Raw genomic sequence first — 25,682 nt, forward strand, 5'->3', positions numbered from 1 at the left:
TTTCTTCAGCCCACACGATTATATCCGCAAAACAGAGTGCTTTCTGATATTGTATCAATAAAGCCAAAGCAAAATATATTAATACAATAGTGTGAGGAGCACTCAAAAAAATTTTTTTATAAAATAACTACATAAAAATAGATCATAAAAAGTAAATATAACATGTAAAAACAGATAATAAAATAAAATAAAAAGAAAAAATAAAATAAAATAAAAAACATTAAAAAGGGGGGACTATAAAGCGAGTAGCAAAATCATAACAACTTACATGGACAGTTATTTTTCAAGAATGATTTAAAAATGTTTTCGCAGAAAGATTGCCAGATTACAAAATATGAAAACAAAAGCGCAAATTGAGTGTAACAAAAGGGTTCTAAAGTGTCGTTCTTACTGCACTGCTGAAGTGATTTGTTATTCTGAGTTTTGATTTGTTAGTTACCAAGGATGGGCCCGAAATGGATGTGCACAAGGTAATATTATACTGGATAATTTTAAAAATTGATCATAAATAGTTTTAGAAGATAGATGTTTATTTAAGAAAAAATATAAAATAGAAAAGAGAAACATAAATTGCCTGCTTTGCAAATAATTTTAGCAGCGGATTTGCACGATATGGATTAGTACATAGAAAAATTATTTAAATTATGAAAGAAAAAATTTTAATAGATAATTTTTAACACGGATTTGCCCGAAATGGATTTGCACATGGAAAAATTAACAAAGAAAAAAAATTTTTAGCAGATAATTTTAACCACGGATTTGCCCGAAATGGATTTACACATGGGATTGTATAAATTAATAAAGAAATTTTTAGCAAACAATTTATCCACGGATTTGCCCGAAATGGATTTGCACATGGAAAAACTGTATAGATTAACAAGGGAAATTATTTAGCAAAGGAATTTTTAGTAAATAATTCTAACCACGGATTTGCCCAAAATGGATTTGCACATGGAAAGATTAACAAAGAAAAAATTTTAGTACATAATTATAGCCACGGATTTGCCCGAAATGGATTTGCACATGGAAAAATTACATAAATTAACAAAGAAATTATTTAGTAAATAATTTTGGCAATGAATTTTGGCCTGAAATGGATTTGCACATGGGAAAATCATAAAAATTAACAAAAAAAAAAAAAAAAAAAAAAAAAATGTTTAGAAAATATATCCACCAAAATATACGATTAATTCAATGATTTTATATAAAATTTTATTACATTAGTTGGGTATCCATTGTTTTTCATCAGATTTTGAAAGAGTTTATCGATTTGTATTTTGGATAAATAAATATTACTACATATTCTTTTAATTCTGTTCATTTCATTAAAAGTGGTATTTAAATAGATGCTCCTAGAAACATTAGAATTCCAAGTAACTAGTTTATTAATATTAAAATTAAAATCATTTCTTTTATCGTATAAATCAACAAAGCAGATATTTTCAACTTTCATAATACCCAAATCCAAAAAATTGAAATTAATATTATCATCATGATTACGAAGTAAGATTAATTCCTCAGGGTATATATCACTCAATAAAACAGTAAAATCTTGGAAATTAAAGATAATTAAGTCATCAATATATCTAAAAACAAATTTAATACTCAGAGTAAAATTTTTTTCATAATAATGCAAAAATAAGTTAGCTAAGAGAGATGAATAATTAGATCCCTGTGGTATTCCATTAATTTGAAGAAAGATATCCCTTCCATTGTAAAGATAATTACTAAAAAGACAAAAATTAATCAGAATTTCCCAATAATCAAAATCGCAACAAAGGATATTTTTAAAATCATGGTAATAATTCAAAAGGACATCTTTTAGTTTAGAAAGGGGAATGCTATTGAAAAGATCCTGGAAATCAAAAGTCGCAATAGAATTAATTTTATTATGTTTAATGAAATCTAAAATCGGTTGATTATTAGTGATTATCCATGAGAAACCTTCTTTAGTAATATAGTTAATAATCTTATTTAAGTAGTTAGAGAAAATGGTGCCAGGTTTAGTTAAATAAGTATTCGACCCACATGTGATAGTTCTAAATTTTACTGGAATTTTATGAAATTTAGGACTGATAATTAAGTAAGGAAATTGTATACTGCTAATTTTAATTTTTAATCTCTTGTAAAAAGCTAAAATTTTTTTAATGGCAATATTATTATTGAAATTACTAAGTTCAAAATTTTTACTATTTTTTAATTCCGTATTTAAAAGTTCAGCATAGAATTTTTTACAGAATATAGCATAATTATTGTTAGCTTTGTCTATGGGAGTAATTACAAAATTTTTTTGAAGTTGCTTAATTGATTGAACAATATTAGAAAAATTTGTTGAATTGTTATTCTTATTTAAATTATCCTTATTATTGAAAATAAAGTTTTTAAAGTAATAATAAACTTCCCATTTCCATTCTGTTAGCATACCTAAAGATAAAGAGAATCTTATCTAATGAGTGCTGTTTACTTGCAGCTTAAGCGCAATAAATGTTACTTATTGTTTTTCTTAACTTTCTTAGTGTTTTCTTGTATTTATTTATTTATATATATATATATATATATATATATATATATATATATATATATATATATATATATATATATATATATATATATATATATATATATATATATATATATATATATATATATATATATATATATATATATATATATATATATATATATATATATATATATATATATATATATATATATATATATATATATATATATATATATATATATATATATATATATATATATATATATATATATATATATATATATATATATAAAAATGATGAAAATATATTTTTAAGAAATATATATTGTTTGACTGTTGTATCAAGAAAATTAAATTTAAATAGAATAAAAAAAAATCAAAAATAATTTTGCAATCAATCAAAAGTAATATTATTAATTTAAATCAATTATTTCTGTTAATAATAAAGCACTTGAACCGCACGATGTCCAATGAAAAAGGGCTTGAGAAAATCGGTGTTTATATTTCTCAAGCTATTGCGTTGAAAATTGGAAATTATCCTTTAAATCTTTTTTTCTTTTTCTATATATTCCATAAAATCTTCATATTCCATAAAACACATTCAATAATATAATAAATATTACTTTTAAAATAGAGGTTTATTATAGCTTAAATATAAAAAGTATTCTTACATTTTATTACAAATGTCTATTATTTAGTTAATTTCATTGAAATTGTAATCCATTGTTACAATTTGGTGAGTACTTCGGAAATATCTTTAATAAAGATTCTTTCTTTTAATTGCACAGGATTTAATGTATTTATTTTGTTTCTTTTTTTTTTATGATTTTCAACGCTTATTTTTCATGTTATTTTTGTTGCAAATTTTCTTTTCATATTTCTTTATGCACAAAATTTTATTTTTATTTTTTATTTACGCTTGAAATAAACATACCTGATGCACAGAAATCTTAGTAATGTAAGCATTGTTTAAATTTTAACATGTGCATTTTTCTTTCCAAATATAAAATAAGGGATTTTGTTTTCAAATTACTGTTACTGGAGAAATACATTAGAAACCAATATACGAGAATAGAAAGCTTTTCTTATTTCTTCAAAATTCCTCTTCGCAAACTACAATTCTTCAAATGTGGGGAAGGGAACTTACCAGCTCATCGCCTCCAGCAAGGAGTTCTAAAGAAAAGGTTAAAAGGTCACATTTCTTATCTGCAAGGGCAACTGGACGATTCTAGGAAAAAAAGGTACCGGAAAAAAAGGTACGGAAAAAAAGGTCCCGGAAAAAAAGGTACCTGGAAAAAAAGGTACCGGAAAAAAAGGTACGGAAAAAAAGGTCCCCGGAAAAAAAGGTCCCGGTAAAAAAGGTACCTGTGTAGGGAAAATTCTATAGGGGAAAATATTTTAAATGAGAAGATTGGATTGAAGCGCTTTTTGCTGTTCCGTGCATGTTTTTTTGCGTGTCGCGCGTGTTCAAAGAGCTTTTTATCCAACTTTTGTTTCTTATTTATGCATTTATTCTTAAAAAGTTAATTAAATATGAAAATGTTCAATAAAATTGTTTATTTATTTTCTAAGATCATGATTCTACCGGGAATCTTGACTCTTATCTATTGAAAAAGTGTTATCAGGCTACATGAAACTTTTAGGGGAGGGGGAGTAAAATTAATGTGTTTCGCTTATAACGCTTCTAATAGAAATTTTTTGACAGGTATTTTTTGACAGGTGTCATTTTCTTTCATTTTTCGCTTTTTTTTATTTTGTAATAAGTTACAATTGATAACATAGCACAGAACCGTTTCAGTTAACCAATGGCATGTTTGGGAATCGGTTTATGCATTGACGGTCTTACTTGACCCACTGTTTGCCACCTCTTGTTTACGATATTGGGGGAAAAAATGAAGTTTAGAAAAAGTTTTTGATTTAAATTTTTTTTAAAGTTTTTGATTTATTAAAACATAATATCCCCTAACTATTGAATTTATAATTTAAACCCTAAAATATGACAAAATTATAATTTATCTAAAAAGATATTGCAATAAACAAGGCAGAGCATTCTATATCCACTATCTGGTTAATGTTTAAATATCATTTGCTATCGAATTCGAGAGCATATTTTTCTTTTTTATATTTTGGGTTTTAAAAACTTCAATTTTCGGTGCCATTTCTCTTAAAGATTTTTTCTCTGTTAGTGACTTTTTATTTTCATTATTTTAGTGAATAAATCTAAAAATTATTTTCGATTATTTTTTAAAATTTGTTAAAAATTATAAATATTTGTAATGTCTTAATTGCTTTTAAAAGGCTACTAATGTTCAATTACGTAGTCTTATAAAAGTGAACTCAACCCAGAAGACAAAGAGAACTCCTAGATCAAGCATTGGGAGAAATCTGCCTTCGTGGGGACTTTTCAATGGAACTTAAATGCATGTGCGTTACATATAGTGTAAACCACGAAAACCATCCACGGTTAGACTGACGGCAAGTGAACTCTAACCCATAATCTGTCTTCCACAGAGGATATTTTACATTAGTACTGTGATCAGTGCGAACTGAGTGCATCTTCATATTGACCCGCCGGCTCTGGCATTCGAACCCGGTGCGGCTCTTGAGCATTTGATTGGTGGTAATGGTGGTGTCATTCGCTTATTTCTCTCTTTAAATAGATAATAATTCTTATTTATTTAATTGGCAATAAGAACAACTTAAAAAATTATCTAAACAGTAACAACTATCATTTTAATTACTTTACATCTTTAGTAATTAATTTACTAATTGAAGCGTAAAAGGTTATTTAACGTTGCATTACAACGTAGTATTATAATTAATGAATTTTTTTTCACATTTATTTACATTCACAATTAACATTTATTCAATGTACTATATTTAAGAGCAAATTAGAATCAAAATGCTGGAAACTTATCAGAAGCAAACCTTATTGAATATTTTTAGCAGGATTTCATTGATTTAATCATGATTTAAGTCAGCTGGTTTTTTTAAAAATATCATTGTTTCGTATTGAATCGAATGTTATTTTAATACTTAAATATATATTAGTCATTTAATGTATATATGTATTATAATATCTGGTCTTTTACATATTTTAATTTGTAATTATGAAATTTCCAGAAAAAAAGAAACCATTCATTAAAGTAGGATTGCTTTTTTAATAAGTAAATAAAAAAAATTAGTATGCTTGATTTGTTTTTTTTTTTTTTTTCATGTATTTTTCTTTATTTTTTTATGATTCATTTATATTCAATTTCCAATTAGTTTGAACAAAAATTGCGCATCCATTATGCATTTGCTAGAAAGTAATTTATAATACAGTAATATTGCCTGAAATATGTAATTATTTTTATTGCATTTTCATTGGATTTAAATTATTTTAATATTTATAAAGTTGAATTAAATAAGATGTGTTTTATAAGTAGATCAGTTTTTTCAATTTAAAATAAAATATATCACAAACCTTTTATGACGTAGTTGACAACTTTTTTAACTATTCCTCTAAAAACTTCAGCTTAGACGTATATGGAGAACTTTGTTTCTGCTTACAACAATATATTTATAAACATCATTTTTTATGACATTATTTTTTTAAAACACAAGAAAATTAAAAAATAACTTGATTGGAATACATTAGAGGAAAATTTTTTATTTTTTTGTAAAATAATGACGATTTCGATGTTTAAAATATACGAATTCACAAATATACAATATACAAAAACATAAATAGTTCATTGCTATGAAACTCTGCAAAAAAGGTATTACATATCATCGTTGAAATATCTTATAAATTTTTTAAATGGTATGTCTTTTAGATGTTAAAGAAAATTAAAAACTTACATTTAGGAATATTTAAATATAAAATTTGCTTTATTTAAAACTGCCATGTAGTATCATTTTTAGCTATTCAAAAAAATTTATAAACTAAAGTAATGAATACAGATTTTAATATGAAATTGGAAATGAATGAAAATTTTGTATGTTGAAAATTTTGAGTTTTTAGGGGTTTTAAATTTAGTTAGTTTTTAAATTTAAATGTTTTTCTTTCTTAGATTATTAGCTATTGAACTTAAAAATTCTGGGATGTCTAGATTTTGGTTTAAAAACTTAACGCAAAGTGTTTTCAACCTTTTTTGAAGAGTTTCATAGCTCCTCTTTTTTCTATGTGCGATATGCACTCCAGCTTTGATTTGCTGGAAACTGAAATACAAAGTATGACAAAGAATGAAAAACTGAAATACAAAGAATGGCTGAAACATTCTTAGAAAAAGGTTGAAAGGGTTGTTAGAGTGAAACCCCCTCTTATTCTTGTAGGTGTATTCAAGAAACCTCAAGGACATCCATTTGCAGCACACTAATGTACACATACGTCAAAGTAATTGCTATCTTCAGAAATTTACAAGATTAATGAAATGCACTGATTCTAGCAGTAGACTCACAAAAAAGTACATAAACATCTTTCCTTTTTTATAACACCAATTTCCTTTTGTTTGCAAAAATTTTAATATAGCCACAAATGCTTGTTTTTTGGTAAAGGCACACTTCAGTGCATCTAACATGATTCAATCTGTAACATACCTTATTGAATTTGATAATCATTGATTTATAATATATATTATTCACTTTGTTAAAATGATATTTGTTTTAGACCAGGGGTTTCCAACTGGCAGCCCGGGGGCCGCATCCGGCCCGCGAAGCCTTTTTTTGTGGCCCGCGGACTAAACTTTACTAGTTGTCATTTTTTTGCGGACAATTTTCGTAAAGAATCAATATGGGTTTAAAATGTTTTTCTCGTTAATAAAAACCTAATTTCTTTGTATCTGTGAAATTTAACATACCAATTGTGCAAAAAAATTTATTTCTCAGGTTTTACACCCAGGAAAATATTTATTCAAATGCAAAAATAATCATGTATGTAGCTCTATTTTATTTCATTTCTTTTTGTATTTTGTTAATATAATTTAGCATGTGCGTATCAGAAATTTTCTCGAAGAAATTATCCGATTTAACTTTTTGAGACCAATCATTTTGGACGAAAATATTTACACACACATTTGTAAATTTTAAATGCAAATATCTATTCTCTGGTGGTTGTAGCAGACAAATCTCAATTTTCTCATTGAATATTTTGTGTGCTACTATGTAAGTTTTAATAAAAACCTAAGTTATTGTATCCCGAATTTTTATTATTTATTTAATATTTTTAAAAATATTATTAATAAGAATTAAATATTTCTAAAAATCTACTTCTTATTTTAATTTGTAATTCAATACTTTTGTTTTGTACAACTTATTAAAAATCTGACAATAATATTTAATGTTCTTTCAAACATGAAAAAGTCCTTCATAAAATTTTGATAAAGTTGTGGCCCCACCATTTGATTTGAATTTTTAATTGTGGCCCGCGGTTCCACAAAAACAGGGGTTTTTGTGGAAACCCCTGTTTTAGACCATTATAACAGAATCGTCCTTTTAAAAACATTTCTCTGATAATGAAAGTGCATAGAGAAAGTGATTTTTTATTAAAAAATGTAGTTTCATGAATGCTGTTTTTAAAAAGAATTAAAAATAAAACCGTCTTTAATGAAATAAAAAAAAATATTTAAAACTGAATAAAAATAGACATAACAGAACAGAAATGTCTATTATTTATTATTATTTCTTAACAGAAATAATAATAAATAATAGATTTTAAACAAAGCGAAATTTACTTATATATTTCCTAAAAATAGCTGAGAAATGTGTTACAGGCTATTTAATGTAATTTATCAGCGCAAAATAACGCGTGTTTGAATAAGTTCTTTGAAATTAAATTTTTTTTTATGCCGAAATCTAAAATTAAATCTTAACCGTGTTAAAATGAAATGTATTAACAAAAAAATATTCTTAATAAAATTCAGTATTAAAATAATCCCTTAAAAGACTACCTATCTGGTAAAAGATTCCTCATTTTACCAAAATAAATGAATCATAACTGTTAAAATAGGGTGAAAACAATTTTGCAGAGAATTGTATCTCCACTAATTACTTAAAAACTGACATATGTTTTAAAAAAATCCTTGTTTAATTAAGAAAAGAAATATATTTAACAAAAAAATATCTAGTTTAAGAAACTCCTTCTTAGAAATGAAAAAAATTTCTTGCATCAAATCCCTCCTCCTCCTACTTGCACTAATTAACGAATCTGAATCAAAATTATGAAACGGCAAGAAAACTATTCATAACGTTAGCGTCGTGTCAACTACTTCTATAAACTATTAGTTAAATAAAGAATAACACACATTCTGTAACAGAAACAACAAAAAAAATTTAAATAGTCTTTTTATCATATAAAGGAAGGGGAAAAAAGTAACATTGTGCTTAAATGTTCTTTCTCCTTTACCTCAATTAGCAAAACTAAATATCAATTAATATGAACTTAAAATATTTTCATGACACCAACCATCCGAATCAGAATTTTCGACAATAAAATAAGTTAATAGAGATAAACGTATCTCTTATAAGAAATAAAAAACCTATAAATAAATAAATAAAAGACGAAACCTCTTATAACAATTTAAAATCTTATAAAAAGAAAGAAAAAATGCATCCGACACAAAAGTCCTCCTACCTTCCTCAATCGGCTAATATAAATATCTATACCCTCTTTCCAATTTATCATTTAAAATAAAAAAATAACATCTTTTACATTAAACATATTAAAATGCATCTTCCCCTTAGAAAAATAAAATAAATAAATAAATTAAATACATCCAGCTTCTAAGAAAAGAAATACCGTGACTCTAATTAAAAAAGAGCAATACTTTCCTTTCTCCACAATTAAAGAATAAACATCCAATACAGAAATCCACCCACCTTCCTTAATCGGCTCATATAAATATCAACACCCTTTTCAAAAAATATCATTTAAAATGAAAAAAAATAGCATATTTTATATTAAATCTTGCCCTAAAAAAATAAAATAAATAGAGAAATTAAACATACCCAGCTTATAAAAAAAAGAAATACCGCTACTCTAATTAAAAGGCACCAATACTTACACCTCCAATCACGAATAACCATCCAACACATAAATCCTCCCAACTTCCCCGATTGGCTACTTTAAGCCCCACATTAGCAACTTCTTCACAAAATATAATTTAAAATAGAAAATAACACATTTTTCGCTTAAAAAAATTTAAAAAAAAAGTAAAATATTATTGAAAAATTTAAATTGTATCTTCCTGCTTTAAAAAATAATCAAAGAAGAATAAATACGTGAAATAAAATTAAAAAAAAAGCGTAATACAACCAGCCTATAAGTGCCCCCCCCTTACCCTTCTCGTTACCTCAATGATCTAATCTGAATTATTACAGATAAAAAGAATATTCATTGAAACAGCGAGAAGCATTCATGTTGCCCAGAAAGCGAGAGGGGAAATATCCCTACAGATTTTCCCTATGGAGGTACCTTTTTTACCGGGACCTTTTTTTCCGGGACCTTTTTTTCCAGGGACCCTTTTTTCCGTACCTTTTTTTCCAGATACCTTTTTTCCGGGACCTTTTTTTCCGTACCTTTATTTCCGGGACCTTTTTTTCCGTCTACCCAACTGGACATCCTGTTTCTCCCCCACACTAACATTCTTTGCATTAAAATTTTCTCAAAGCTGACGTACTTTTTAAAAAAAAACGCAGTTACATTTTGCAGAGGATCCTTAACTTTCTTAATATAATACTTTTAGTTTTTTCACGAAATCGAACGTGTGCTAGGAGTTGCTTTGTCTTCTGGGTTAAATTTACAATTATTACAGAAATGCAGAATTTAACAAGAACGACAAATCTACCTTATCGATTTTCTGTTAAAATTTAAATGCTCAGTACTTCTATTCCACAAATAAGTAAAAATTCTATCAAACTATTAAAAAACTTTAGAGCTTGAACTACCTTAGTTTCATTACGCCTAAGATAGATTGATTATCATTGAATAGTTAAACAACTAATCGCCAAGGTTTTCTCAAAGCTGACGTATTTTTTAAAAAACTAAATTGAATTTTATAGAGAATCGTTAAACTTTCATAATATAATACTTTTAGAAGTTCTTCGTATAAATAAAAAGAAATAAAATTCTGAATCAACAATATCAGAATTATTCAAACATGATTTCTGAAGATTTATTCAAAGATAATTTTTTAAGGGAGATTGTTAATCTTAATAAGTTAATATTCAGGATGTATAGAGAGCCCAACAATTATATGGTTACTTAAATGCTCGGTATTAAAACTTTCATAAAGCAATCATTGTTCTTTCAATACTTTTTTTCTTTTCAGTTTTTAAATAATTTAAGCTCACATCACTAATTTGGGAATTTTAAGTTTCACTATTGTGCAAATCTTAATAAATTAGGAGAAATTAGATGAAAAAACGTAATAGAACGCTTTGAAAACAAAATAAAATATATCCACAACAAGACCATACTTTAATTTTAACTGTTAAATCTTATTTAATACGTTACAAAATTAGAGTTAAAATATTAGAGTTCTGTTATCGTAAGGTTAATTGTGGACAGTTTCTTTGATTTTTCACCCTTATTAACGTAAATACAGAGTTAATTTCACTAAAAAAAGTTTTTATTCAATTTGTATTTCATTTTTGTTTTGAAATTCAAAATTATATATAATTTAAAAAGTAAATTTGCAATTAGAGATGTTTCGTATTAAACAATGATAACTGCTTTTTATTTTGAATTAATGTGTAATTTGTATTAGAAACCGTTTTAAGTGTTTTGCAACTTGATTACTTTTTCTTTATTTTAGATTTCTTTTTAAAAGTCATATTAGTTTAGTTGCATTAAATATTTCTTTAATTAGAATGTTTGATCAAATTTTTACTGCAAATATAACTTGGTTTATAATGTTCAGAATGTTTTAATATTTGATATTTCGAATAAAATTATTATTTATTTATTATCATTTAAATTACTTGTTTTTAATGGTATTTGAGCGCAAACATAATCGAATGGTTTTCTATTGTGTAAATATGTCATTGTTTCAGATTTTTGCAAGATCAGTGGGAAATTTTCTTTAGTACCGTAAAGTTATGTTATAGTACATATTAAAAAAAAAATCATTCGATTCTAATTTTTTTTAATACTTTTTATTTATCTTTTTTTTTCTTTTAAAGAAAGAGAGGTTTCAGTAAAAAAAATAATTCGTCTTTAGGCCATTTTTAATTATGACAGAACGTTTCATTAGTATGAACGTGGTGTTAAAAAATAAAGCATAATATGAACATAATTATGGTTACGAAATGTTTATATATTTTCCGCATTTAGTTATTTTTGATAAGTTAACAAATAATAAATATTTTTATTTATAATTGTTTCATTGTTGCAATGTTAAAAAAGAAATTCTTTTTATGTATATGCTTAAATAAGGAATAAAATAATGAGGTACAAATTAGTGATAACTTTATAAAATGGTTTCTTTTTTTATTTATTTTAAAAAGTTGTTATACATTTTCCATTTACAATAAAAAAAGGTTGTAAAGGAAATCAAATTTCCATTTTAAATAAGTGATTAGGTTTTCGTGACTGGCGTAGTATACTTGCAGGCAGAATCCAAAAAATTATAATCGGCCGTATTTTGGTAAATGATTTTTAAGAAAAATATACTTATTGTTTCCTTTTTATCTTTATTCCATTTTTATCCTGTTTAGTTCAAGATGAATCCGTTCCCTATGGGACTCTGGATACATCACTTTTAGGAACTCCTTACATTCAAAAAATATTTAAAAAAAACTCAAATCGAAATAATTAATTTTGAAGCCATTTCATAATGTTTTATATATAATTAAATACTTGATTTTGAGAAAATTAATTTTTAAAATAATAAAACTAAAAGTTTTTAAATAAATAAATTCCATTTCATATCCATTCAATATTTAAATTCTAAATTTAATAATTTTCCCTCTTCATCATCAGGATTTTCATATAAGTTATTATGTTTATAATTGTTCAATTGAAAAAATAAATCGAAAAAGGTAACAGCAGCACTTTTAAAAATGTATTTCAATAAGAAAAATAATTTCTCAGGGTGAATAATTCATGAAAAACTATTATATACAGATAACTGAATATACAATTATATCAAAATTTGTCACAACCATTAAATGAATGAAATTTACAATACTCAACTGGCAACACATCTGCGAAAAAGACATAAATAATTGCTTTACAATATATCTTATTATTTATTTCTATAATATTCGTTAAAAAGTTATTGAAATTTTCAGTAATTTTTTTTTAAATAATAAGATTTAAAAAAAGAAATTCCGTTCTCGCCTATTTTGTAGAGAGACAGTCTAATATCGATATAAAAGCCATGGCAACGAAAAGAGCCAAAATATAAATTCAGTTAAGTTTTGGTGCTTTTAACGCTTTGGTGATAATTCGCTTTTGAAGTATTTTCTTTGTTTTTCTTATCCTTTTTTCGTTTTGAACGCTTGGGTATTCGTCTATAAAACTCTAGTAGAGTTCAGTTATTTCTCATAGATTCTTAATCACACATCTATGCATGCCTAAGAAACACATTGATAAATTGTAATTTACTGCAATAAATATAAATAATAATTGCATAAAGCAGTTCAATTTTTTATTACATTAGAAAAATTAAAACATAGTGTTTATTTTTCCTTTCTGAACAGTAAAATATAAAAGAAAATGCTTAGTGGCGCCATCTGTTGGCACTTATAACAGATCCTGGTGTACGACATTAATGCTACCAGCCGAGGATAAAATAAACGTAAAATTATGGAAATATCTAAATTCCCCATCATAACAACAAAATTAAATAAATTTTCGCTTTCATACCATGCATTCTTTTCTTTTATAAAGGAAAAAAATTTTCATAAAATTTTGAAAAGCTATGAAGAATGTCATTAATACGGTGATATTTTTTGTTTGACAACACTACTAAAAATTTACTTGTGATTAAGTTTGCATTTTACTGTACATTTAATGAAAATATCAGAATTCTATAACATAAAGTATAGAATTAATGTCATCATTCTTCGTTTTTAAATGCTCAACTACAAAAAATTTTAGATTAGATTTTCACTGTAATATCATTATGAAAATATTAGTAACGCGAAGAATTATGAGTTTTTATTTAATATCTTATCTGAGATAAAAGCTTTGCTTTTGTTATTTTAACATTTTACAAGAATTAAATAAGGTCCCATATTGGTTAGTAAAAATCATACTACTATATTGCGTACTACGATATACATTGTTTATTAAAAATCATCACTTTCCATAAAAGAGACTCCTCAGTATAAAGATGAGTTATTTTAATTAACTACATTAAAAACTGATGATATAGATTAATTTTACTGAAAACTAATTATATTGATTGATTTTGCAACAAAAATATTATATCGATTAAATTAACTAATAACTAATCATATCGATTATTAATTAAAATATTTAATCGATTAATTTTTACAAAGTTTTGATATATAAAAACGATTAATCGATATAAGATATCGATTAATTATATATCGAAATAATAACAGTCACTGCTATTTGTCACTGTTACTTTTGGATCCCAGTAGCAGAAGTAACAGTGACTGAAAAGTAGCAGTTTTGCCCATCTCTCTAACCTTAAACCGAGATCTGTGACAATCTTCTCTATTCCATACCTGCCAACTCTTCCGGATTTTCCGGAAGATTTTATTTTCATATTTAAAGTGGTAGTAAATATATACTATTTTTTTCTTTATAAATTTAGTTTTTAAATGATTTTGATCACTACTATTCTTACAAAAATTAAGCACATATATCAATATGCGTTACTATCATGGTTCTCAACTTAAGTTTTCTCAAATACAACTTATTTGCTTGCTTGAATTGAAGTTTTAATTCCATTTTAATACCACTGGGAAATATTATAATGGAAAGGATCAATAGTTGGCAGGTATGCTATTCTACTCACATCACCCTAATCCAAAACTTAGGAAAACAGCCTTAAAACCTTAAATCGAAGTTGTCGTAGCGTGAAAAAAATTTCTTGAATAAAGCTAGTCTCAAGGTGAAAATAATCTTAAATCTAGGTAATTATAAGGTTTCTTTTCGCTAAGTCTTGTATGCTCAGCTAAAATCCGCCTTGTCATGAAACTTCAATGGACAAAGCAATTTGATCCTATCGCTAGTATGACGTCATCTAAAACGTCATTATGGACCTATGTGACAGTACCTTTTAAAAAAAGCTTTAAAAAATAATTTTTAATCCTTTTAACATGAAAGATTTCAAACTGTAATATTTAAGCTTTATTGAAAAAAGGTTTTCAGCACAAACTTTTCCGTGGCAAAAAAAAAGAAACTTCCGACGCAAAGTTTCCGTAAGGTTATATGCTTTCTGGGTTTAATACTCTCTTAAAATGTAGCAAATACATTTCTATAAATTACATAATTTCAATTCGTTAAGTATACTAAATGATTATAAATTGTTGTAGTAGGATTAATGGTGAAAAATAAGGTTTTGTTTCTTGTCGAGGGATTACGTAAAAAACAAGCGGAAAACTTAAGTTTTTGAAAACAGTCTTTATATAAGGGAACAAATCCCGCCTTGCTACAACCAGTTTATGTTTTATAACATTTTCTCTCTCTGTCCACTCAGAAGTATAGTTTGTCTAAGCTAAGAACTCCTCAGGCCACAATGTCTGAGGTCGTCTGGTGCTATGGAAACAAGAATGGCGCATTCTAGGGAGGGTAGCTTCACCAACACAATAGAAGAAAGAGATGAACGTCCTGGTGGTGCCTTGCTTTTTGAGGGACTTAGAAGCCAATAGACTTGTTTCTCTCGCTTTGCCAGTGGTCACTTAAAGTGTCTCTAGTATGTTCAGGGGCGAAAGACTTTTTGACTTTGTACTAAATGTAGGACTGCCCAGGCTTCTTTCGAGCTTATTCTAAATTGTGTCAATTCGAATTGTGTCGAGGTTTTATCAAAACCTCATCTGTTTTTAGACTTTCTGGACATTTTTGAACTTATGGATTTGATCTAATTGGGATGGACCTCTTGGGGATTAGAAACAACAAGAAAGAGATTCCCTTTTTCTCGCCAATCCGAGCCGAGCCGAAACCACTACATGATAGTGACCCCGCACCCCTACTTGAAATAGTAATGCCTCGTTACCATAGTCACCAGACGAATGTCTGGGGGAGTTCGTATTTTAGATGAACTATAGTTAAATGGTTTTATTAGCTGCTTTCTTCTCTTGAAGTGTTCTCACGAAAATATTTGTGAGAATTAACATACGAGCCCTTCCTAAGTGCTCTCTTCTCACCCATTTTTAGGGTAGTTTAAGGGAAGAAAAGAAGGGCTTAAAGTTAGATTTCGAAAATAATTTAAAAATTGCGAAAACGTATCAGAAAAAAATTTAATCTCAATAATTAATTTTTAAAATTACACACTTTTTTTTGTTCGCAAGTCATAAGATTACACTGAGGAACAATGTTTTTTTTTCTTCCTTAACTCGAATTTTACTAATTCGGGAGTGGGGATCTCAAATCTGAAATTAGTTTTGCTTCTAAAGCTAAATTTCTTTTTAAAATTACATTTTTAATTAAATTTTGCTGAAATGTACAAGCTTAAAAATGTTATATATAGCAGAGAGTCACAGAAATGTTGCGACAAACTTCTAGAGGAGTTAGGGCATAGCGTCAGGATTAAAATTGAATGGAAAACTCATACCCTGAAATGTCCTCATACGTGACTAGGTACGCATTCCTATTATGACTTGTTCTGAAGCACATCCAGAAACAATTCATAACAAGAAAGCATAACAAAAACCAGGCTGAAAAGTCATTAAAAGACTGTAGCCTGGAGAGAAGAACCTATTGCTAATTTGAAATCAGTGGCGTAAAAATATTCAAGATCCACTAAAAAATGTCATGCTACAGAAATAATCCCTATTTTTGTCGAAAAATATTAAGACCAAACGGAAGAGTGTTTTCATTCTTTCACATACAACAGAAAAAAAAAACTCGAAATTTCCCGTGTGCTTTTTATATTTATTTTATAAATAATTTTGCCTTTCAATTTTTTCAACTTGAATGATTGAAAGTTTTCAATTTAAAATAAAATATTTTTATTATGAAAATATATGCATCATTTAATAAAAATTTACCGTTTGGATCATCATTCGATTTTCCTTTTTTAAACAGTTTTAGAAAGCGATTCATGTTTTTAATGTTACACAGGCAAGCATCAAAAATAGAATGAGCATTTTTTATGTTCTTTTCTCATTGTACTCTTCTAACAATGCATAAAAATACTGAACATTGTAGAAATATTAAAGAAACAATAGTCTCGAACAATCTGTCAGTTCCTTAGAATTGGTGAAAATATTGAAATTAAACATTGTTAAGAGCGAAGAGACATTGTTATTATTTTAGAAATAAAATATTCAAATGATATATTTAACTACAATAATAAAAGACAAGCAATCCTTGATTCGAATCAGTAATTGATAATATGAAATTGATCAAATCAAAATTATATAAAAATGATGTATCGATAACAATGAGTTAATATAGTTAAATGCGGAAACTAGTAATAGGTGCACCGGAGTGCCTGACCAAAAAGGCCACGTCCGTAAATTATATGATTACAAACTGAATCAAAGGCCATTGATGTTGAAATTATTTGGGTTAGTAAACTTAATGTTTGGTAGTTAAATGGGGGATACATGGATCCCGTCTTCTCCCTAGATGTCGTATTCGAGCGCTGCGATCGCCTATACAGTCAGCCATTCATCGTATCATATCTGCTATCTGTCTAGCCTCAACCAAAGCCTTATTAATGAATATAAAAAGCTATAAGCTTAAAAAAAGATCTCGCCTCACTATACTACATTCATGCCGTAGTCAATTAATTTAAATGCACACATTTTTACGCAAGGAGATATGAAATGAACGAAGACTAATAAGTATTAGACGACTATTCATGTTGGTGATAACGAAAATATTTATTTTTGTGTAACATGTAATGACAGTTTTTCTTAGAAAAGTTTACTAGTTGCAACAATTTTATTTAAATGCACACATTTTTACGCAAGGTGATTTGAAATGAACTAATATTTCTAAGTATTAGGACTCATTCATGTTATTGAGAATACTTATTCTTATGTGATAAGAGTTTTTCTTAGAAAAGTAATACTGGTTATTAACCTGATTCTTGTAATCAGAGTTTTTCCCATAGAAGTGACATGACTAAACACTATCCTGTTCAAATGGCTGGGAAATCATTTTCCTGTAATGTATGTAATAAGAGTTTTTCAAGCAGAAGTAATCTGACTAAACACAGTTATGTTCATACTGGTGAGAAACCTTTTTCTTGTAGTATATGCAGTAAGAGTTTTTCACAAAAAGTTGTTCTAACTTCACACAATCTAGTTCACACTGGTGAGAAACCTTATTCTTGTAGTGTATGTAATGAGAGTTTTTCACGGAAAAGTAATCTGACTGCACACAGTCGTGTCCACACTGGTGAGAAACCTTATTCTTGTAGTGTATGTAATAAGAGTTTTTCCCATAGAAGTAGTCTAACTGAACACAGTCCTGCTCACACTGGTGAGAAACCTTATTCTTGTAGTGTATGTAATAAAAGTTTTGCACGAAGAAGTTATCTGACTACACACAGTCGTGTTCACACTGGTTAGAAACATTTTCCCTGCAGTATATGTAATAAGAATTTTCTACGTAGAATTTGTCTGACTGAGCATTTTGTGTTCATACCAGTATGAAACCTGATTCTTGTTGTTAATTCTTAGAGTTTATCTTCATAAAGAGTTTATATTTTATTTTGAGGGTCTCATTGTTAATTTTTAGGAAAATAAATAAAAATTTAACGTTTTGCTCTCTGATTCTTTTCTTTTTGATGTGTCTGAACTTTGAACCATTAACATGATTTTTCCATTTTAAAACGTTTTTTTTTTTTAAACCAAGGCATAATTTTTAAATCATTATTTTCAAAGTGTGTAAGAAAGTTTTTTTTAAAAAATTAGGAGTAAAGATCCAGATTTTTAATTTTAATAATTAAATTTGTAAACAAATTTAATTATGTGTCAAAATACTTGAATTTAATAAAAAATGAAAATTGGAATATGAATTCACAATTAGGTTTAATTATAAAAACTACCATTTTAAACATAAAAATTATCTAAAAAATTGGGAGCTATGATAAAAAAGTTTACTTGAACTTGATAATCTTGTTGCTTTTTCTCTTGTAACTTCAAATTTTACAATTTAACATAAGAATTGAAATAATTGTGAAGACTTAGATGCAGGTAGAAAATGATTTATTTGATAAAATGCAATCAATGTGATATTTTACTCATTAATCTAATATTTCATCATTTAGAAATGGAACGAATTGAAATAATTGTGAAGACTTAGATGCAGGTAGAAAATGATTTATTTGATAAAATGCAATCAATGTGATATTTTACTCATTAATCTAATATTTCATCATTTAGAAATGGAACGTTATCAAAAATAATTCATTTATTTAAATTATGCATTTTATTTTGAAAGAAGAAACATTACAGAATATACATTCTTTAAAAAAATTTATAAACATGTTTTTGGATGTTTTTCAGAATTTTAAGGGGAAATTTTTTTTGGTTTTATACATAAAAAGAATGCTCTTTAATGTAGCAGTCAACTAGTAATAAGTAAGAAAAAAAAATTTTGTTGCATGTTTTTGAATAAATTTATTTTACTTTTAACTTATTGTGAGTAATAAGTAGTTTTGCACGTGTACAAAATTCAACTTTGTTCACAAACAAAATTTAATTTTTATTGCTCTAATGTCTCTCTAGTGTTTTTAAATAAACTTATTTTACATTGATGTAGTACATAAAGTTATTAACCTATGTGAGTAATCTAAGTAGTTTTTCACATTACGTACAAAATTCAACTTAAATGACAAACAAAATTTAACTTTTATTGTTCTAAAATCATGTTTTACATTCAAAACTAATTACGTTTCTATTCTCAGTATATCTGTAATAGTTGTGTGGCTATGTAATTAATAATTTTTTTTTTATCAAAAATATTCTCTAAGTCAAATTACTGTGAAACATTTGATTAACACTAAAAGCAGCATGTGAAAGATTTTTGTGGTCTTTTTTTGCCTTATTCTTAATTGAAATAGAATTCTAAATTTCATTCAGAATAAATAAAAAAGGAAAATAATGATTACCATATCTTTGCTAAAATTGTGATAAATTTATGCTAATAATTTTTTTCGTACATTTTGCAAAAAACTTAATTGTATTCATTGCTCCACAAATTTGCTTATGTCAGAGTTCGGCCTTGATTACAGATAATTACTGCTATATAATCAATGACTTGTAATCACGATTGCAGGTAATTGCAATTACAAATAATCATAATCTTTGGTTACATCAGAGTAGAGAAAAAATGTAATTAATTGCATTTTTCTATTACAATAATCGATTACTTGTAATCATGATTACAAATTTTCATTACAACTGAAATCGTGATTACATAACCAATTTCTGTAATCAAGTACTTGTAATCATGATTACAAGTAATCAAAAAATATGATTACACACAATTATGATTACATGTAATCTTGATTATAATTACAATTGATCTAAATATATGATTACAAGACTATTATGTACTTATAAATGATTATATTTTAAAGTAAATAGTTTAATTGTACGTATTGACATACGTATGTATAATTGTACATATTGACATTTAGTGTATAAATGAATGAATGTACCTAAAATGGATATACATATGCATTTATATAATGCATACATATATAAATGCATATGTAGAGACAGTTTAGTTACATACACTTATTTCTTGTGCAGAAAATGTATATATTTATATATGTAATAATTACATATGCATGTGCAAACAATATGGACTTGTACACTATGAATATAAGCATTTTATGCAAGCACTTATGTATGTAAAATGTATATGTTCATGTAGGCATGCATATACAAGTACTTGTTCATTGCACGAGCATATATACATTGTACCAATGTGTGTCCCATGCATGTATCTACAATATTTTTATATCTTATGCATCTGCTATTTACAATGTATGAATATTGTCAAAGTTAAAATGATATTCCTCTATGTTACCATTTTTAACTAACGAGTTTTTGCAAAATATCTTATTTATGTTAAAATCTTTATGTATGTTCCATGCATGTATCTACAATATTTTTATATCTTATCTATTTTTATGTCAAAATATGAATTTGTAGTCTAAGTTAAAATGATATTGCACTATGTTACCATTTTTAACTTACAGGTTTTTGCAAAAACTCTTACTTTCTCTTACATAAGTTTGATACTTTTTTCACTGGTGCCTATGCAATTACTTGAAATTTTATGTACGGAAACTAACGTAAATTTGCAAAATCTTCTTATTGTGTTTCTTTGTTACAATAATGTTTACATGAATACAACTTTTAAGCTGTAGTTTGCTTTCCTCTGTTCTAACTATTTATTATGAGGCAGCCTGTGTATTGTATATAACTTGTGATAATATCCTCATAATTGTAGCTGTAAACGGTCAAGACCAGATTCCGTGTATTTAAATTTATTTAATCTAAAACACTAAATAAAATGAAACATGATTTTAGCAAAACCTAAAATACAAACTTCCCTATAATTTACATCACAACAGTTATTTAAAGAATATAATAATTGAAACAAATATATTGTTAAAAATCCAGCTGATTTTAGATTGAAAAATATGCTATTTCAAAAAAATATCTTTGAGATAAAATTTTATGTGTGTATACTTTCAGAAGTGCATCCTTTTTTCTATTGTAAATTTTAGTAATTATATATTTTTAGGAGGCTACTAAAAAAAAGTTTTTTTTTTAATAAAATGTATCATTGTAACAGTGTTATTCTTAATTAGCAATGACAGTGAGTTAATTGGTAATGCATATTAATTACATCAATTGGGATTCACAGTTAATAAACAGTCATAACTGCTTTTTGTTGCTATTAAATAGTCATAATTAATGTGCATTCAAAGTAAAATCAGACATATTAGTAATTGATTGCGATTTAACTGTAAAAGCAAATTAGTTAAAATCAATTAAGTAAATGACGAAAGTAATCAAAGTAAATGAAGAATAGCATTAAACTGTACGAGTTATATAATAAATTTGTAATAATCATATAAAATATTTGAAATCTTTAACGTGACAAGAAATATATTTCGCAATTTTTGAAAAATGTCTGAATTCTAACTATATTTCTTTTTTTTTTTATCTCTGAGTGATGTCATTTTTTAAACCACTTATGTTTAAATAATGTAAACTTGATTACATTTTTTTCAATTTTGTATAATTTTTTTCAATGACACCAAAATTAAAGCTGTTGAAAAATATAATTAACTTTTATGTTAAAACTTCTTTTTAGTATTAATGGAGAGAAAAAAATCAGTTAACAGAAAATAAAAACTCAACTGATTTTTTTCTAACGAAATACATTTTTTATATGAAATAATAACTTTTCCCTAAATATATAGTTTCAAAAGTGAGGTTTGTACATCTTTCGTTTTATGTTAATAATATTCAATTTAATTTACTTTAAACTAAATCTACGCAATTTTCATTTAAAAAAAATAATTAAAAGTAGGTATATAATTCTTTTGAAATTTAAAGCAGCAAATCAAATTTAACGTAATAAATAATAAATGTTTACGAAAAATATCTTTGAAATGGAAAAATCATAATGAGTGAGCATAATTATAAAGATATGTGATTGTCATCTGTTATGTACTATTAAAGAAAAGACGTTAAAAAAAATCTGGTTATTACTTAGTTATTCTGTACAATAGTTAATAGTTTTTTCTTATCCTAATAAAAGGGGGGGGGAGGTCAACTAATTTTTAAAGAATTATGATTTCTAAGAAATTCAAAAAATAAAATTCTATATTTAGTGAATTTACAGAATCTTTCATTTTTTACCAAGTTCTATTTTTTTTATGAAAGCAACATTTTTCATCATAATGAATTTGTGTACAATTAATGTAGTCATTGATTTTCCCCTAATTTTTAAAATTTTCTCAAAGTAGTGATCATAACAATTTATTATCATAACAAACATTAAAGAATCCTTAAAAAAAATGGAATATGGATGGTGTTTTTTACACTTGAGAACGCTGCAAGCTCCGTACAACTTCCGGGTAACTGTTTCCGGTGTATGTTAAAGCCGTTTGGCTCACAACGTGATCATTGTGTTTTGAGTGCAGAGGATATTTTAAGTTCGAAATCAGACACCAAAGCGTACTTTCTCTGAATATACATGCATTTTTTATGACGCATACGGATTTCTGTACCGCAAAGTATAAGGGGTTGCCACAATCTTGGAAATTTGGTCACGAGAGCTACCCAAAGTTTTAACCCTTTAACGTTAAATTTATTTTGTGCGTATTTTGCCATATCTCGAGAACTTTTTAATCGAATTGGAAAATTTTAGCACACAACTTTTAGTAAATATTTATTTAAAAATACTCGGAAAAAAATTTGAATTATAAGATAAACAGTTTTTATATCATTTTAAAGTTTTTTATTATTTTCACATGAAGAAATACAAAATTTGAGCGAAATCTCTTGAATAATCCTTGAGAAATATAATTTTAAGGAAGTCGTATATTTAAAACTCGATCAGACATACAAACTTACTTTTTCTGGATAAACATATACAGTAAAACCTCCGTTAAGCGGATATTCTTGGGACTGAAAAAATTGTCCGTTTACGGGAAGGGTACCCTAATAACGAAGTTTAACATCGTAAACTGTTTTTAGAATATTTTCGAAGATGTAGAAATAATTAAATAATCTACAATAACTATCTACAAGGATATTTATTTAAACTTTAAGAAAGATAAAAAGCAATATATAACGAAGTTTGATATACTAGCATAAGCTTATACAATTATGTCATGAGAGCACAGTACATCACAGAATCGACGAATCAGTCCGTGGCGACTGAGCTACCCAAAATATCCAGCAAGAAGTTTGACATAAATACATAATTCTAGGTGAAGCTACAGATAAATGAATATAATTTTCCTATTAGCATAGATACTCAAGTTAGACATATGATACCGAATAGGAGCTTTTAGTCCTCATTCGGTGTCAATTATTAAGTTTACATCTCCTTACACCTACGTATCATTTGATAGAGAACATAGTTAATACTTTCTTGAAAGTAAACCTCACACGATTCGCAGTTAAGTCATGAGCACCTATGGAGTTGATTATTTACAACTGATCAGCTATCAAGTGTCTGAATAAGCGTTTCATTTATATGAACACATCAAAGATTCAATTTCTGTTCTCTTTTTTTACCCCAGCTGTGTTAAATGCAATCTTCAAATTGATAAGAAAATTAAAGAAATTTTCAATGGGGAAGAAGCATTGAGAGGTCATATATCCTGAGTGATCCAGATGAAAAGGACAAAAGATGCCTAATGTCCGAATTATTTCAGGAGAGCAATAACATTTTCTCTCCTTTCATAAGGCAAGGTGATAGGAGAAAGATTGATTCCTCAGTAGTGAAATAGCTTAACAATATTTTTAGTTATGAATAAGGCAAAAAATTTACAGGTTTTAAAAATGGCGAAAAGTTGCATTTTTTCCCTTGCAATTAAAAGCAGAAACAGTTTTCTTTTTCAAATTTAGAAAAAGTAGTGTCCAGTTTGAAGAGATAGAAAATAACGCTTCAGGGCCAAAATGAGTGTTCGCTTTGCGGAGAATGTACATAATGGTTTATTCATAGGAATACGAACAAAAATATATTTGTTGTCATTTTTCTGCGGACAATTTTCATAAAAAATCTGTATAGGTTTTAAATACTTTTAAGTTTTACAATTGATAATCTTAACAATTTGATATCTGTTGCACAGTAATTGTTTAATACATTGGTGCACATTTAAGTTATTGTAGATAGAATTTTTTAATATACAATTGAATATTTTTAAAAAATCTACTCCTTATTTTAATTTGTAATTTAATACTTTCGTTTTGTACAACTTGATAAAAATCTGACAGTAATATATTATGTTCCTTTAAACATAAAAGAGTCCTATATAAATTTTGATAAAATTACGGCCTGCCATTTGACTGGTGTTGCTAATTGCAGCCTCATGTAAGTCGGAAAGCCCTAATTTAGAAGTATTGGTGATTAAAAGACTAACACTCGAAAATATTTTTCAGCTGTCCGGAGTAAGTTTGCATCTCTGTTATTGTTCACATTCCGTCAACCATCCATAAACACGTGGTTTTAGATAGCCTTAAAAATATTTTTCTGGCGAAGTAGTCCATTTATGCTACCGCGATCACGTTGAAAATTCAGATAATTTTTATTCTTAATTTCATTCATTATTTCAGGCAATTTTTATTCGTTTTTCATTTGTTTATTTTTTAATAAGGAAACTATTTGCTGGTAGAGGGGTCGTAACATTGTAAGATTCTATCGTTTTAGGCACAAAAGCAAGAAAATAGGAACTTAAAAGTTATAGATTGAAAATGAAGATTACAACAATAAGTTTTCTTAACTATAGCCACATACCGATCAATAAATAAATTGAAACTAAAAAAAGTCTAATTTTATTGTTTATGTGTTATCTCATTCAATCACTACATTACCAGCAATAGAATATCTCTATCACACTATTAATCCAAAAGAAAAATGTGGCTCTACTAATGATAAGGGTGCGTTCTGTGCACCTAACGTCATACAAGTTTCAGACTGAATGCCTTTTGTGGGAGTTTAGTCTTAGTGAATATGTTAGAGTAAATACTTTATGTAATAGTTATAACACAAATTAGAAAATAATTAGGAATTAATCTGTAAAACAATATTGTTCACTCAACATTGAAGTTTGAAAATTTAGACATGCTGAAACTATCTCTTCAAGGCAAAATATAAAAAATAAGATAAAAATGCAACAAAAAAAAGGACAGCATTGAAAAAGGTAAATAAAATAAAATAGAAGAAAAAAATACTAAGTATTTCCATTCATTCTTTTTTTCTCTGTAATCTTTTTTACCGTGTTTTTATTTTTATTTCTTTCCTTGGTTTCTTTGCTTTTTTCATGTTCGATATACTTGCAACTTATAA

This window comes from Parasteatoda tepidariorum, chromosome 5 (genome assembly GCF_982258835.1).
Source record: "Parasteatoda tepidariorum strain Cologne lab strain chromosome 5, Ptep-v5.0, whole genome shotgun sequence".
NCBI classification, from domain to species: Eukaryota; Metazoa; Arthropoda; class Arachnida; order Araneae; family Theridiidae; genus Parasteatoda; species Parasteatoda tepidariorum.